Source organism: Phascolarctos cinereus, unplaced genomic scaffold (genome assembly GCF_003287225.1).
Source record: "Phascolarctos cinereus isolate Bilbo 61053 unplaced genomic scaffold, phaCin_HiC Scaffold_7;HRSCAF=346, whole genome shotgun sequence".
In the NCBI taxonomy this organism is placed as follows: domain Eukaryota; kingdom Metazoa; phylum Chordata; class Mammalia; order Diprotodontia; family Phascolarctidae; genus Phascolarctos; species Phascolarctos cinereus.
The window spans coordinates 15,203,520-15,219,580 of NW_027556180.1; positions in this window are offsets into that span (position 1 = coordinate 15,203,520).

The window sequence follows — 16,061 nt, forward strand, 5'->3', positions numbered from 1 at the left end:
CATATCTTTCTATGAAGCTCATTTGCATATGTGAATTGTGATTTTGCTTGTGGTCATATTTAACCTATGAAAAACATAAGCAGGGCATAAAAGACTGATTAATTCTTGAGTTTTATGGTATTTGACCCTCACCTATAACACATTCTGAGTTTTTGTCTACAGATTGGCCTTTTCTCAAGCATCCCCAAATCCTCCTTGACTGGCCAACATATAGTACTCTAAGATAGCAGCTAACGTCATTCATACATCACAAGGGGAGCCACAAAGTTTCTGGGAGGAGATTATGGGTGATGGTCAACTTTCCTAGACCACTGAGTCTAGGCAGTTGCCTGTACACTCTTGGGTATTGGAATCCATTGTCCTCTCTTTATCAAAACAGCTATCAAATTGCTCTCCCTTTGGGCTATCTCTTCTGCCATCCATTTTCCAGACAACTACCAAGTGATACTTTTAAAGGACAGATCTGACCACCTGACTCCTCTGCTCAGTAAGCTCCTTATCTGCTGCCCCTAGGATAAAAGACCAGCTTACTGTTTTATATTTAAATCCCTTTGCAATCTGACTCCAAACTCCTATTGTAGCCTCCAGATTCCTATTCTAGGAATGATACAGGCCATCACTTACCTTGGGATAAGCCTATACCTTCCCATAGTGGTAAACTTGGTCTGGAGCCAATCCCTCAAGTAAAGGCTGACCACTGACATATGGACCTACTGAAAGGAACAAGCTCTGACAAATCTTTGTTTCCTTTGGTAGTGTAACCCCTATTCCCACCATCCCTGGGTCTCTGAGGAGCAAATTCTGCTGATAGAAGTCTTAACCAGGGCTGTAAGAAATCCCCGATGAGGAAAGAGCAAAGGACTGGACAGCAAGAAACTTAGCTTCTACTTTGGACACTACCACTAATTAGTTGCATGACATTAAGTGAGGTACTTTCCCACTCCATGCTCGACATCTGTAAAATGGAGGGAATGATAACCAGCCAAATGTAGAGAGATCCCTGGCACTGGAGTCATAGATTCTAGGTTCAAATCCTGCCTCTGAAGATTACTTCTTGAGTGGCCTTGGACACATAACTTAACATCCATTGGCCTCACTTTCCTTGTCTGTTTAATGAGGGGGTTTGATTAGCTGGCCTCAGAGGTCTCTTGAAGTTCTAAATCTGTGAGCCTATAAATGTGTGCCTTAGGGATCTTTTGAAGATGAAATGAGAAAACAGATATGAAACTTTTCTGAAACTTAAAAGAGCTTTATGAACATAAAGCATTATTCAATCATTGTATTTGGATCTGGGAAGATCTTTAGAGCTCATCTAGTTGGACCTTTTTGTTGGACACAGGATGAAACTGAGGCCCAGGCTTTCACTGATTTGACCATCTTATTATGGTTATAACCACATTAGGAGGCACAATGGATTCCAGCTGGTCTGCTGGGGACAGTCACCCAAGGGCATCCAGGTTGCCCTTTTCCTCTAAATTTGGAGAATTTACATTTCTTTCCTGAATAAACCTTGATTAGGTGGTTGGTTTTTTTTTTTAATGACTACATCAAGAATGGGAACAATAGGTGACATTTCTGAATAATTCAGAAACTTATAGACTTTGAAATAATCATAATGCTAGCTTAGTTCTCAAGCTAATCCTGGAAGAAAAAGCTCTAGTTGTGCCTGACAATTGGAAAGGCTTCAAGTACCGACCTAGTGGTCCATGATGCACCTCCTGTCTGAGAATCAGCCTCATTAAGTTTAGAGAGTCAGTCAGACAACAGGCACTTATCAGATGCTTATTATATGCAAGACATTGTGCTAAGCATTGAGGCTACAAAGAAAGACAAAAGTCAACTCTTGCTCTCAATTATCTCACATTCTAATGGGGAGAAAACAGGCAAGTAATTGTACGTATAAACAAGATATAAAGAGCAAATGAGAGGTAATCCCAGAGATAAAAGGGTGTGGAGAGGGGGGGAAAGTGGGAAAGGCCCTTATCAGAAAATGAGATTTGAGCTGAGCCAAGGGAACCAGGAGGTGGAGGTGAGGGAGGAAGAACATTCCAGGCACAATGGACAGCCAGTGAAAAGGCATAGCTAGAGAAGTGCCATGTTTGGGAAATAACAAGAATGCCAGTGTGACTCAAAATTAAAATACATGAAGGAGAGGAAGATGTAAGAAGACTGGAAAGGTAGGAAGTGGCCAGGTTCCTTAAAAAAAAAACTTAAAAACCAAACAGAAATTCTATATTTGATTCTGAAGCTGAAGCTTATTTATTTGGGAAATTACATGGTCAGACTTGTGCTTTAGGAAGGTCACTTACAGCACAGTGCAAAATGGGTGAGTGTAGAGAGATATTTCAGAGAGGCAGAGAACCCACCCAGCAGGCTACTGTGGTAGTCCAGACATGAAGTGATGAGGATGGTGACTGAGTGAGTGGAGAGGAGATGTATGCTAGAGATGTTGTGAAGACAAAAATGGTAAGATTTGGAAAACAGATTGGAGCCTTGATGACTGGGAGGATGGTGGTCTCCCTGAGAGTCATAGGAAAGTTGGGAGAGCTAGAGGGGATGAATGTATTACTTTTTGTATATGTTGAGATTGATTTGTGCAGAGCATGATCAGTTTGAGACAGGCATTAGGCTCTTGGTGACTCAAGAGTAGATGGCAGGAGACAGGTTAGGGCTAGATCTTCAGATCTGAGAATCATCTATGCTTGAATTGAGGGCATACTCAGTAAGGGCATTAGTAGAGAATGGACAGACTTTTGCAAATAATATTCAGCAATGGACCACAACTTTTATCACCTCACAATTGACTGGGAGATGTAGCCCATATAAAATCTTATTGAATTTGTTGTATTTCAAAACGCATTTAGCTTTGTTGAATAAAATTTTAAAAATGAACTCTTACGACAAGGCTTTTAGCAATATAGGTATGCATGCATGTGCATATACAGATATGTATATACATATGTGCACTTATGTATATGTACATGCATATGTATATGTATTTGTGTGTATATATTTATGAAAAGATATGGCTTTCAAGCTGGAAATGATCTTTAAAGATGTGTTGGAGGACATTAAGTCCAGTATCCTCAGTTTAAACATGAGAAAACTGAGGCACAGAGAGTTTAAATGACTTACCCAGGGCTACATTGCTGGTAAACATACATACAAGGCAATATTTGAATTCAGGTCTTCTTGACTCTGCTTTCAGCTCTGAAGATAATGCAAAACTCCTTGGTAGATAAAAGAAGAGAAATAACTCTATTCTATGATCCTCTGATGATAACCAGCAGGCTAGGCTTGCCAACAGTGTTCAAAATGGCAGGAAAACCAACTCATTGTCCAAGTTGAGGAAAGATTTACTGTATAGGATGAAGTCTTCTAGATTTTCTCATTTGTGAATGATACTGGGCTTATTATAGCAAGCCTCAGAACATTGTAGAACCTCCTGGAATAGATCTGAGTCTTTAAAAAGAGTTTGCCCAGTTCATCCATAGAGGAAAGATCAAAGAGATGAAAAATAGTTGTTGCCTAGATTTCAACATGCATATGAATGGAAGCCCTATTGAGATTATCCAGACAGAGTGCATGTGGATATGGATATGTTTATGGATATGGAATTATAGACACATATGTGTGTGCAGGTACGCACTTGTGCATGTGTGCGTATGCGTATATGTGATGGTCAATGCAGATATATGAGGAGCTAAACCCAGAGTTGAAAAAGGGGTTGGATTATTTTAGGGGAAGGGGAAGGAAAGGAAGGGAATATGTATTTACATAGTTCCTTTACTATGTGCCAAGCACTATGCTAAGCACTCTACAAATATTTTATCCTCACAACAAATCTGAGAAGTAGGTGCTCTTATTATGTCCATTTTACAGTTGAGGAAAACTGAGGGTAAACAGGTGAAGTGATTTGCCCAGGGCAATACAACTAGTGTCAGCAGCAGAATTGCCACTCACACCCTCTTGACATGAGGCCCAGCACCCTATGCACTGTGGTGCCCCCTACTGCAATTTTAGGGGAAATGCCAGGCGCTTGTACTGATCGTCACAACAAAAGTCTCTGTTCGATACAAACACTTTACTGGCATTGCTAGATGTCATCTAGACCAGGAATACTCTCATTTCTGGAGGGCTAAAGATGAGAATCACCCAGAGGTCAATGAAAGTGTCAGTCAAACATAGTAAAGCCAGTTAGCTGATTATGCCTGAAAGAAAGGAAACTTTCTTTTGAGAACAGAACTCTTGATGAGATCTCCATTGTTTCTCTTACCTTCCTTTCTTTAAAAGCAGAAGAAAACAGTCTCAGGTGAGCCTTAAGCTGGATATGCAGAGTGATTTGCACACGTTCATCAGAACAGGACTTTTGTGAAGGTCAGACTAATGGTGAAGAATTTCCAAGTCTATTTGTTCTCCCCACAGCACAAGCAATTACAGTGCACAGTGATGGGAAAGCAGCCTGGTCATCAATTCAGAATTCACAAGCCTTGACATGTTTGGAGTTTCTCAGGCAGCAATTGGCTTCCAATCCCAGCTCTCTCCCTCACTAGGAGCTATATGACCATATGTTATTTCACCGCTCCATGCCTCAGTTTCATTATCTACAAAAACGGGCATAAACTTGGCAAACCCCCAAGTTCCTTCTAATTTAAATAGTCTGCGAATCCATTATTTGAACATTCTCCAGGTATCAGAATCTGGTATAGTAACCTGATAGTTATGGCAGTCGAACAATGATTCCTATTTGTAAGGTTGGCAGTGTCCTGTTATTTGTAATGGGCATTGTGCTTGAGAGGGTCACAAAAGACCAAGATGGTGTTGTCAAGGATAATGGCAATAGCTAGCATTAATACCATTCTTTACATTTACAGAACCCTTCACATCTGTTATCTCATTTGAGCCTCAAATCAACCAGGTCAGTGCTATTATGATTTTCTATTTTACAGATAAGGAAATTGAGGCTGAGAGAGGTCAGCTTACTCAGGGTCACATAGATAATGTGTCTGAGGCAGAATTTGAACACAGGTCTCCCTGAATCCAAGCCTAGCACTTCATCCACTGTGCCACCTAGCTGTCTGGATTCACCAGCCTATCTTTTGACACAGATTTATCATTTCCTCCCAAAATTTGGTGTTTTTGGTAGCTATGACCTTGACAGAGAATAGTATTAGCACACAAGATTTCTCTGGGTCTCTCTTTCTGTCTCTGTCTCACTGTCACATATGTATATGTACATAATACACATATACATATATATTTAAGCACACATATACGTACATATATAATGTATATATGTATAAAATTTACCACAAGAGATTGCACAGAGATGTACTTAGAAAGTTATATAGCAATACCATATACCCAGAGCTATACTGTTCTTACATGAAGTGGTTTCTATCACTTCATTTCCTTGTAATATGACCAACCCTATAATCAATACATAATAAGCTCATCTATAACATCACTTCAAAGGTTCTGTCTTTCTGCATTTATCAGATGTTTCTAAGTAGCCTTGAAATGGAAAAAATAACATGCTGGGTCCCTCACTGAGGGTGACTGGCAAAGCGGCCACCTTCTTATCCCCACAGCTCAGGAATCCTCACTCTGATTACAGAAATAAAAAAAAAATAATAAACTCTATGTATATGATTATTTTGCTCCTTGCAATGTGCTAATTCTATGCACTGTGCTAACTCTCTAACACTATAAGTTGCAGAGAAAGTGCTGTCATGCATTGATAAAGGGAATTTTCTCATCTGGGAGTTCATATTAATGAAATAACAGGGCTTCTCCCTATCCCTATCACTTTAGGTTCATTAAAACTTACATGCTGTCTGTCTCTCCCTCTCCATCTGTCTCTCCCTCTCTCTCTCTCTCTCTCTCTCTCTCTCTCTCTTCTCTCTCTCTCTCTCTCTCTATATATATATATATATATATATATATATATATATATATATATATATATTATGCCAGATTACTTGACAAATAAAAGAATAGTGGTACATGTGTTCAATGACTCATTATTAAAACAAGCAAGTCCCCAAACAGGGAATAAGACTGTCACTAACCATATTTGCTCCATTCATGAAGGAACTCCAGGGAAGAACCCAAATGGAATGGTGTTTTCTTATAATTGGAGAGTTCCTCTAGGTGATATTATTTGTAAATTATATTATAATGATTATATCAAGCTCCAGAATATTACAGATTCTTTTATGCAAGATCCACAATTACTTAGCAGTTTGGGTCAATTATCCATAAAGGAAAAATTAAGTGGCTGAATAATAATAATAATAATAATAATAATAATAATAATAATACAAAATCTGTGTATTGGGAAAACATTATACATAGTTGGACAAACAGACCAAAGAGTTGTTCCATTAATTCTTGCTTTTGGGCTGGTCCTTGAACTGAAAATGAAGAGAAGACTGGGTTGCATTTGGCAAATTGTGCAATGTTTTCATTAACCCCAATCTTCTCCCTGAAACAAATGTTTATTTTAAAAAAAAGCATTATTCTTTTAGGGATGCTGCACATCAGGAGATATTGACATCCCCAAGTAATAAAAACTTTAAGTCATCAAAAAAGGTGAAAAGAAGACTGATGGGCATAAATATACCATGGCAGTTTACAAATTAGGAGTGTACAAGAAATGGCAGAAAAATATCACATGAGAATTATAGGAGCAACATGAGAGTTGGACCAGTTACATAGCAACAGTAAGAGATACAGTAATAGATGGACAGCCCACATGTTACATAGATGCTCTCAAATTGCCAAGAGACCTGTTTTGGTTTGTTTGTCCCTGACATGATTTTACAATTGGCACTTGAACTACCTTGGGCTCCTTCCTCCTGCCTCAGTTCCTTACTGTTATTCCTTTTCACTCTAAGGTGGAGATCTCCTACATTGTTGAACTTGTAGAAGACCTCAAATCCTTTAATTTTCACCATTGGTAGCAATGGTTTCAGAAGCAGCCCACAGAGTCAGATCCAAATGCATACTCCCTCTGGCTCTCTTCCTGTTCACCATCATCTAGCTGTTGGATCTGGACTCATGGCAAATTTCCCAGCTGTGAAGTGGGACCACATCCCTCACCCATTTGAGTAACATGATCACTAAACAGATCAGCAATACACATATTCCACTCTAGCACAACACAGAACCAAGAGTTGATTACACTTTCTTAAGCCAATTTAGCAGAAACCAATTTTGCACTTACTATGAGGAGAGTACTACATTAAGCACTGGGATAGAAAGGTGAGTTGAATTGAAGTTTTCATATTCAAGGAGTTTACAATCTAGTGACTCCTTGATAATGAAAATCATCTTTTCATGCTCTGAAATGGACCTTAATTCTCCCTTTTAAGATATTCTAACAAAACTACAGAATTGGTTGTCCTTTATGCTCAAAGAGGACTGGGACCAAAAGATAACACTACAGAATCTCAGAGTTGGAAGGGGCCTCAGAAACCACCTATTCCAGTCCTAAGGGAGCAAAGATACCTTCTCTCATATATCCAACAAGTAGTCATATTATATATATATATACATATATATATATATATATATATATATATATGTGTGTGTGTGTGTGTGTGTGTGTGTGTGTGTATGTATATGTATATATGTGAGTGTGTGTGTATGTATGTATATGTATATATGTGAGTGTGTGTGTATGTATATGTATATGTATATATGTGAGTGTGTGTGTATATACACACACATATACAATATACATACATAAATGGAACTAGAATACTTTGAATGATTATGTCAGATTGTGTAATTCTGTGAATCTTTACTCTCTGCACACTTTGAATATATCTAGAGAGATCAATGGCTCCACTTACGAAGTTTGCCCTTGTTTCATTAAGACTCTCTGGAATACCTAAGGCCTGTTCACTGAGGCTAAAAGTTTAATCTCTCTTCTGTTGCTCTTTATGGTGTTCATGAGGAGCTGGAGTTCATCAGAAGCGAGTAGGAGATGCTGAAAAAATAGTGCTGGGCCTGGAGTCAGGAAGACCTGAGTTCAAATCCGGCCTCACACACTTACTGGTTAGTTGTGTGAACCTGGGCAAGTCACTTAAATTATTCTGCCTCAGTTTCCTCAACTGTAAAATAGAAATAATTATAACTCCTACTCACAGAGTTGTTGTGAGGATCAAATGAAAAATATTTGTTTCAAAAACAAAGTTCTTAGCACAATGCCTGACACATATTTGGTACTATGTAAATGTTTATTCTATTTCCCTATGCCATTAAGGAAAAAAAAAAACTCTGAAGATAAATCCAACTCTAATTTTTTTTCCTAGCACCTATATTCCAAGAAACACAGTTTCTTCACATCAGAGTTTCTCTTTGACCTTTTTCAATGACAAAGATAAGAGAGTATTTTTAGCCAGGCATTATTCCTTTTACATTTTATATTTGAAGTTAGAGGGCAGCCTACATTTTAGAGGATGAAGAGATAAAGAAATTCCTAGAAATTGACAGAATCTTCTAAATCAAGTCAAAATATATTTGTTGACCTTAATACAAAAGTAGACATCAATGAGAATGATGCAAAAATAGTGGAAAACATATAGTTTAGAATCAAGAAATGAAAGAGACCAATGGCTTGTTTCATATGCAGAAGTCTCGTGTCTGTACACCTGTGTCCCTTCATATATGTCTAATGAATATTTTTTTAAATAAGGGAACATTGGACATTACAAGTACTGAAAAAAGATTTAAAAAGAATTAATTATAGCTTAAGAAGTAGGAAACATGGTTAAAGACACAGGTAATATTTTAGAATCAGCTGTTTATGTGCATTTAGAACATGGTCTAGCGTCAAGAAAACAGCAGCATAAAGATGAGAAAACAGTATTCAATTCTAACAAATTCAGTCCAGTATATTTGAATAAACTGGATTAGGAAAAGGTAGAAATGGAGATAAGTAAAGATATTGACTGATTATTAGAGACACAAATAGAATGGGATAAGAAAGGTTTTGTTCAACAGTGATGTAAATATTTAACATATATGCTCTTTTTTGTTAAATATTTATTAAACAGCAATCATTTCTCCAGTAGCCACCATAGTGATTTCTCTTAAAAAACTTTAAAAAATAAACAAAGCAAAACAGTGATTATTCCAACATCTCTCAACATAGAAGAAAGAATAATAACAGAATACATTTACTCTTTCAATTTAGCTTCATACCTAGTTAGCAAAAGTAATTAGTTAAACTAGGAAGTTACCAGATGGCCCATTGTTGATATAGCTTTTCTATAATGTATTATAATAACTAATTTCTTCTTCTACTTAATTATTTTAAAAATGTGAACTTAATTTTCCCCATTTAATAGTATTTTATTTTTTCCAGTTACATGTACAGTTTTCAGCATTTACTTTTATAGTATTTTGAGTTCCAAATTTTTTATCCCTCCTTCTCTTTTCCTCTTCCCTTCCTTTTTCCCCTACTCCCTCCCCAAGACAGCAAGCAATCTGATATAAGCTATACATGACAGTCATATTAAATGTATTTCCACATTAGTTGTGTTGTAAAATCAGAATCAGAACAAAAGGGAAAAAAAAAACATGATGGAAAAAAATAGTATGCTTTGACCTGCATTCAGACTTTATAGTACTTTTTCTGGATTTGGATAACATTTTCCATCATAAGCCTTTTGGAGCTCTCTTAGGTCATTGCATTGCTGAGAAGAGCTAAGTCTATCAAAGTGCGTCATAGCACAGTGTTGCTGTTAATGTACATAATGTTCTCCTGGTTCTACTCACTTCACTCAACATCAGTTCATGCAAGTCTTTCCAGGTTTTTCTGAAATCTGCCTGCTTATCGTTTCTTATAGCACAGTAAAATTCCATTACATTCATATACCACAACTTGTTCAACCATTTCCCAGTTGATGGGCATCCCCTCACTTTCCAATTCTTTACCATCACAAGAAAGGACTGACATAAATATATATGTACATGTGGGTTCTTTTCCCTTTTTTATGGTCTCTTTGGGATACAGACCTAGCAGTGGACTGCTGCATCAAAGTGTATGCACAGTTTTATAGCCCTTTGGCCTTATGAACTTTATGTTCTTAAAGTGGGTAAAAACTTTTTTCTTAGGTCTTTTGTGTTTTCCATCTATGAAAACTAACAAAAATTTTAGGATTTCCTCCAAAGCCTTCAAGAAATTAAATGATGCAAAGTACAAGAAAGGATGTGAAATACAAGAAAAAAGGTTTTAAAAAGATGCAAACAATATTAACAGCTGGCACATTTTGTGCAAACAGATCACCTTACAAACAGATCACTTAAAAAGCTTTTCATGAAAAGATGAAAACTGAAAGTAATCATTAAGTTTTGATGAATCCAATGTCACTGCTGAGTTTGAATGGCTGAGTTTAACCTTTAACACTATCCTAAATGACTCACCAATACTACCAGAGGCTTTCAAAGTGTTCCAAAGTATAACATGACACGACATGACATGACATGACATAACATAAACATGACATGACATGACATAATATAACATAACACAAACATGACATGACATAACATAATGTAACGTAGCGTAACATAATACAATATAATGTAATATAAGGTAATATAATACAATATAATGTAATGTAATGTAATGTGATACATTATGACATGACACAACATGACACAACACAACACAACATAACATAACACAGTACAATACATTATATAATGCATTATATATTATATAATAATACATAATCTGTACCTAGTATATGTGCAGATTTTCAAAGTAATGGTATTAAATTCAAAGATTATGTATTGTATTAAGGACCAATAAGCAGCTCAGTTATTCCTGTTACATTTTCAGCTCTTTCCTGCTGGTCTGAAATGAGAGACAGCAAAGAACTTCTTTTCCTCACTGATGGATCCTACCACAGACATGAATCCAGTTTTATGGGATCTGCCTCATGAAGTGGGCAAATACATTTTCTGCTTCCTGACTTTGAAGAAACTAACAGTGAATTTGGTGGTGGTGAATGATTCATCCAGGTCAGTGTTCATCTTTCCTTGTGTACTATTTTTAGAAAATTCCTCAATACCATGTCCAAACTTAACTAACAAAATAAAAAGTTTTGATGACTCCAAACATCTAAGATGTCTAGTTGACCATGAATATTAGCACATAAATATGGCAAGGGTGAGGGATTATAAATGGAAACCCAGAATGGTCTACTGGTACTCTTGTAAAACAGAAAGAATTGAAGAAGACCTCAGGAATGTTAGGTAGATTCCCAGTGCTGAAATTCTAGGTGGATGTAGACAAGAGTTGCACAGGTTGGACTGGTATGGATTGATTAGAAGCTGCACTCTTGGAGGGAAATTCCAAATCAATGAGATCATCTAACCATCTGAGTATTCCTAGTTGTATTTGATATTCTATTCCAAGAGCAAATGAATCAAATTACTAGATGAATCCTTATTAATACCAGAAATATTTGGAGGACAAATTTATTGACTTAATTGAATTAAAAAAAATAAGCTTCTTGTTGGTGAGTCTCCCTCCCTACTCCAGTCTATCCTCCATTCAGTTGGCAAAGTGACCTTTCTAAAGCACATAAACCCTCACTCCAACTCCCATTCAATAAACCCCAGTGACTTTTATTACCTCTAGTACTATACATAAAGTCCACTGTTCAGTTTTTAAAGCCCTTCTTCTGACCTTTCTGCTCTTCTTATGCTCAACTTTCCTTTACATTGTCTATGATTCAGTGACATTGGTCTCCTAGTTGTTTTTCTTTTTCTCAAATGGCACTTAATTTCTCTACTTTGGATACTTTTAGTAGCTTTCCCCCATTCCTGGTACTCTTGCTCCCTCATCTCCACTTCCTAGCTTCTCTGGCTTCCTTTAAATTTCAGGTAAAATCCCACTTTCTGCATGAAGCCTTTCCCATTCTTTCTTAATTTTCATGTCTGCTCTCCAATTTACTGTATCAATCAACATCTTGTTTTCATATAGGTGTTTGTACATAGACTGCCTGCCCCCAACCATCAGATTGTGAGATCCTTCAGAGCAGAAATGGATTTTTTGGTAGCCCTGGCATTCAGCACAATGCTTAGCACATAATAGGTGTTTCATGAATGATTACTGCCTTGACAGATGCAGTTATGATAAGTGAAATTATGATCAAGTTAAAATTTTTAATGATAAAACAATTTCTCAGTTCTGGGCTAGCTATGATAGACATAGAGATTATACCTGGCATTCATAATTGAATTCTGGTAGTCTTTTAAAAGAAATGAAATTAGTCAAATTTGTTCCTAATCCTATATAAGGAATGTATTTAGTGCATAATCATTCAGCTTCCGTAAATTCATCTATCATATTCCTTTTGGGATTAGTTAAAAATATGTCCACATTTTATGTGGCTGCACTCTTTAACTATGGGAGGGAAAGAGGGAGCAGAAAGAATGGAATAGCTTCTGTAGCTCCATCCACTGACACCTGTATGGAATAACATTCTTAGCCATATCAGCAAAATAACCAAAACTTCCCAATTTAAAAATGTATCAACAAGGAATTAGAATAATTCATGAATTAAAAATGCTTTAGATATATGAGAAAATCACATAGAATCATACGTCAAAAATGCTAAGAAAATGACTGGAAGTATATTATATGTTAAGGATTCCCTGAATTATATACAGATAATCAAATAATTACATTTCTTTTTTTCTTTTTTCTTTTTTTATTAATTTATTTTTAATTTTCAACATCCACTTCCATAAGCTTCTGAGTTTTAAATTTTCTCCCCCTTCCTCCTTGCTTCCCTCCCCAAGACAATGTGCAATCTGATATAGGCTCTGTCTCTCTCTCTCTCTCTCTCGTCTCTCTCTCTCTGTCTCTCTCTCTCTCTCTCTCTCTCTCTCTCTCTCTCTCTCTCTCTCTCTCTCTATATATATATATATATATATATATATATATATATATATATATATATATATATATATATATATATATATATTCATTTTAAATATATTTTCACATTAGTCACATTAGTTGTAAAGAAGAATTAAAACCAATAGGAGGAACCACAAGAAAGAAGAAACAAAACAAAAGAAGAGAAAAAAAGCGCAAATACCATGATTCAATCTACATTCCAACCCCATAGTTCTTTCTCTGCATATGGATAGTAATTTCCATCATGAGACTTTTGGAGATTTCTTAGATCCTTAAGTTGCTGAGAAGAGCTAATTCCATCAAAGTTAGTCATCACATAACATGGCTGTTACTGTACACAAATTTCTCCTGTTTCTGCTCACTTCACTCAGCATCAGTTAATGTAAGTCTTTCCAGGTTTTTCTGAAGTCAGCCTGTTCATCATTTCTTATAGCACAATAGTATTCCATTGCATTCATATACCGCAACTTGTTAAGCCATTCCCCAATTGATGAGATTCCCCTCAATTTCCAATTCTTTGCCACCACAGAAAGAAGTGCTACAAATATTTTTGTACATGTGGGTCCTTTTCCTATTTTTATGATGTCTTTGGGATACAGCCCTAGATGTGCTATTGCTGGATCAAAGCTCTTTGGGAATGCTTCCAAATTGCTCTACAAAATGGTTAGATCAGTTTACAACTCCACCAACAATCCACTAATGTTATAATTTCCCCACGTCTTCTCCAATACTTATCATTTTCCTGTTTTGTCATGTTAGCCAATCTGATAGGTGTGATGTGGTACCTCAGAGTAAACAACTACATTTCTATGTGTCCCAAGAGGAAGGATCCATTCTATTTGCAACAAATGCACAAGGACGGAACTTTTTAAAAAAGTTAATGGATGCAATTTTGTTCCAACTTGATTGAGTATGTAATAACTTCAATGAAACATTCCCTGGTCTTTATAGAAGCCATTTTTCCCCAATAAACAAAACAGATTTACTGGCTAGAATGGTACAACTGGCCAAAAAAAAATAAAAGCAGGGCCAAATTCTGCAGAAATTTGATTAGAATCAGAAAGCTTGAAACATCAAGCACCGTCAATCCTCTGATCTTTGGAGCCAGAAACATTAGATATGCTGAACGTCACAAGACAATATGGACTCATTGAATCTGTCCCAAATCAAAGGACACACACACACTGTGTATATTTTTTATATATGTATATATATATGCACATATTATATATATATATATAAAAAATCATACTTACATGTGTATATATAAATATACACACATGTGTACATCCATACCCAAGTGTAATACATATATTGTATGTACATATATACATATATATGTCTTATTGTTATTGAAATTTTTTGTTCTACAAAAATTTAATTTGCAAATACATCCCTCTTCTCCTACTCAGTGAGATATCCCTTATAAAAAAGACCTTAAAATAAAAATTATCAATTCAGGAAAACCAAGCAAAACATCATGAGTGGCTGATAGGATATACCGTATTTATTTCCCTATCTCTTCAAAGAAGAAAAGGAGATACATTTTCTCAGATTTTTCCTGGAGCAAAACTCAATTATTATAACTACACAGCATTTAGTTAATGAAGACATTTTCAACCTTACCTTTAAATATAGCATAATGTGAGAGACCTTTAAGTAAATTAAAATTTATCTATTATGGCCATACTGTCAACAGAAACCTAAATTAAAAACAAAATCATTTTTAATCAGGTCGTAGACAGTTTTACAACAAGAAAAGCTTGAAGAGTTAATTTGGAAGAAAAGAATTGTAGCTTTGATTTTTCTTCATTTTCATAATGTTGAATGTTATAATGTGATATATGTATATAATATCCAAATAAAAATATAGATGATATATGAGGAATAGCGATATTTTGCTTGAACATAATTCAATGATATGGAAACAGAGGAAGAAATTATTGAATTTTTTTAATTACTTGTTTGTTAAAGTATTTTTCTGTTGCTACATAAAGGTACTAAAATTGTAATTTGATGGGTACTAGTACTTACGATTAGTTTGTTCTGTACAAATTGTCATTTTGTTCCTTTTATGTGTTGTATTTGATTTTATGTATACGTAAGAAGAAATTTAACATCCATATAGATAAGTTCATAGATATATTGACAAAATGATATATTGACAAAATGAGAGAGATGGCTATATGATAGATAGATAGATTGATAAATTTGATAGATAGAAAACAGACACTTTACTCAGCACTTGCTATGAGTTAAGCACTAGGGCTATAAATACAAGCAAATAAGACAGTCCCTATATGTTAGGATCTCACATTCTAATGAAGTAAGATAATATATTATATAATTTTATATAATATATTATTATACCCCCATGCATACGTATACATGTGTACATATGTACAGATATATGCATATGTGTGTGTGTGTGTATATATATACATACATATATATATATATATATATATATATATATATGTACATGTGTATATACTGAAAATGGGAGTGGTAGGGGAAAGTGAGGGAGGAAACTATACACAAGGAAGTGTGCTAAGGGAAAAATAGGGAAATATGGTGAAAGCCTGGATCCTGGCAAGATAAGACAAAAGTTTACATATCATAGCCATGAAATCCAGTGTTAGAGTCCATTTCCAATGGTATAGGATCAAAGTTATTCTGAGATTATAGTGTTCTATGAATGAATAAATGAAAGAGCACTTTAAAACACTTACCATGTGGCTGCAAAAATGACCTTATATTTTAATGGGAAAACAGCACACAAGAGGGGAACGGTGGCCAGAGGAGGAAGTACGTGTCCAGAAAGTTACAGGATGGTGAACAGAGCCAATGGGAGTAGACTGACACACCCCACTCAGGCAGAGTTTAAACATGCTTTATGCTTGCATAACTGGAGGCAACCTAGAGGTACAGCCACAAGCAGTTGGTAGAGAAGTTGGGGAGGAATTGTTGGAGAGAAAAAGAGTGAGATCACAATCAGAAAGCATCCTTGGGAACATATCTATCTATCTATCTATCTATCTATCTATCTATCTATCTATCTAATTTATCTTCCTTCCTCCCTCCCTCCCTCCCTTCCTCCCTCCCTTTTTTC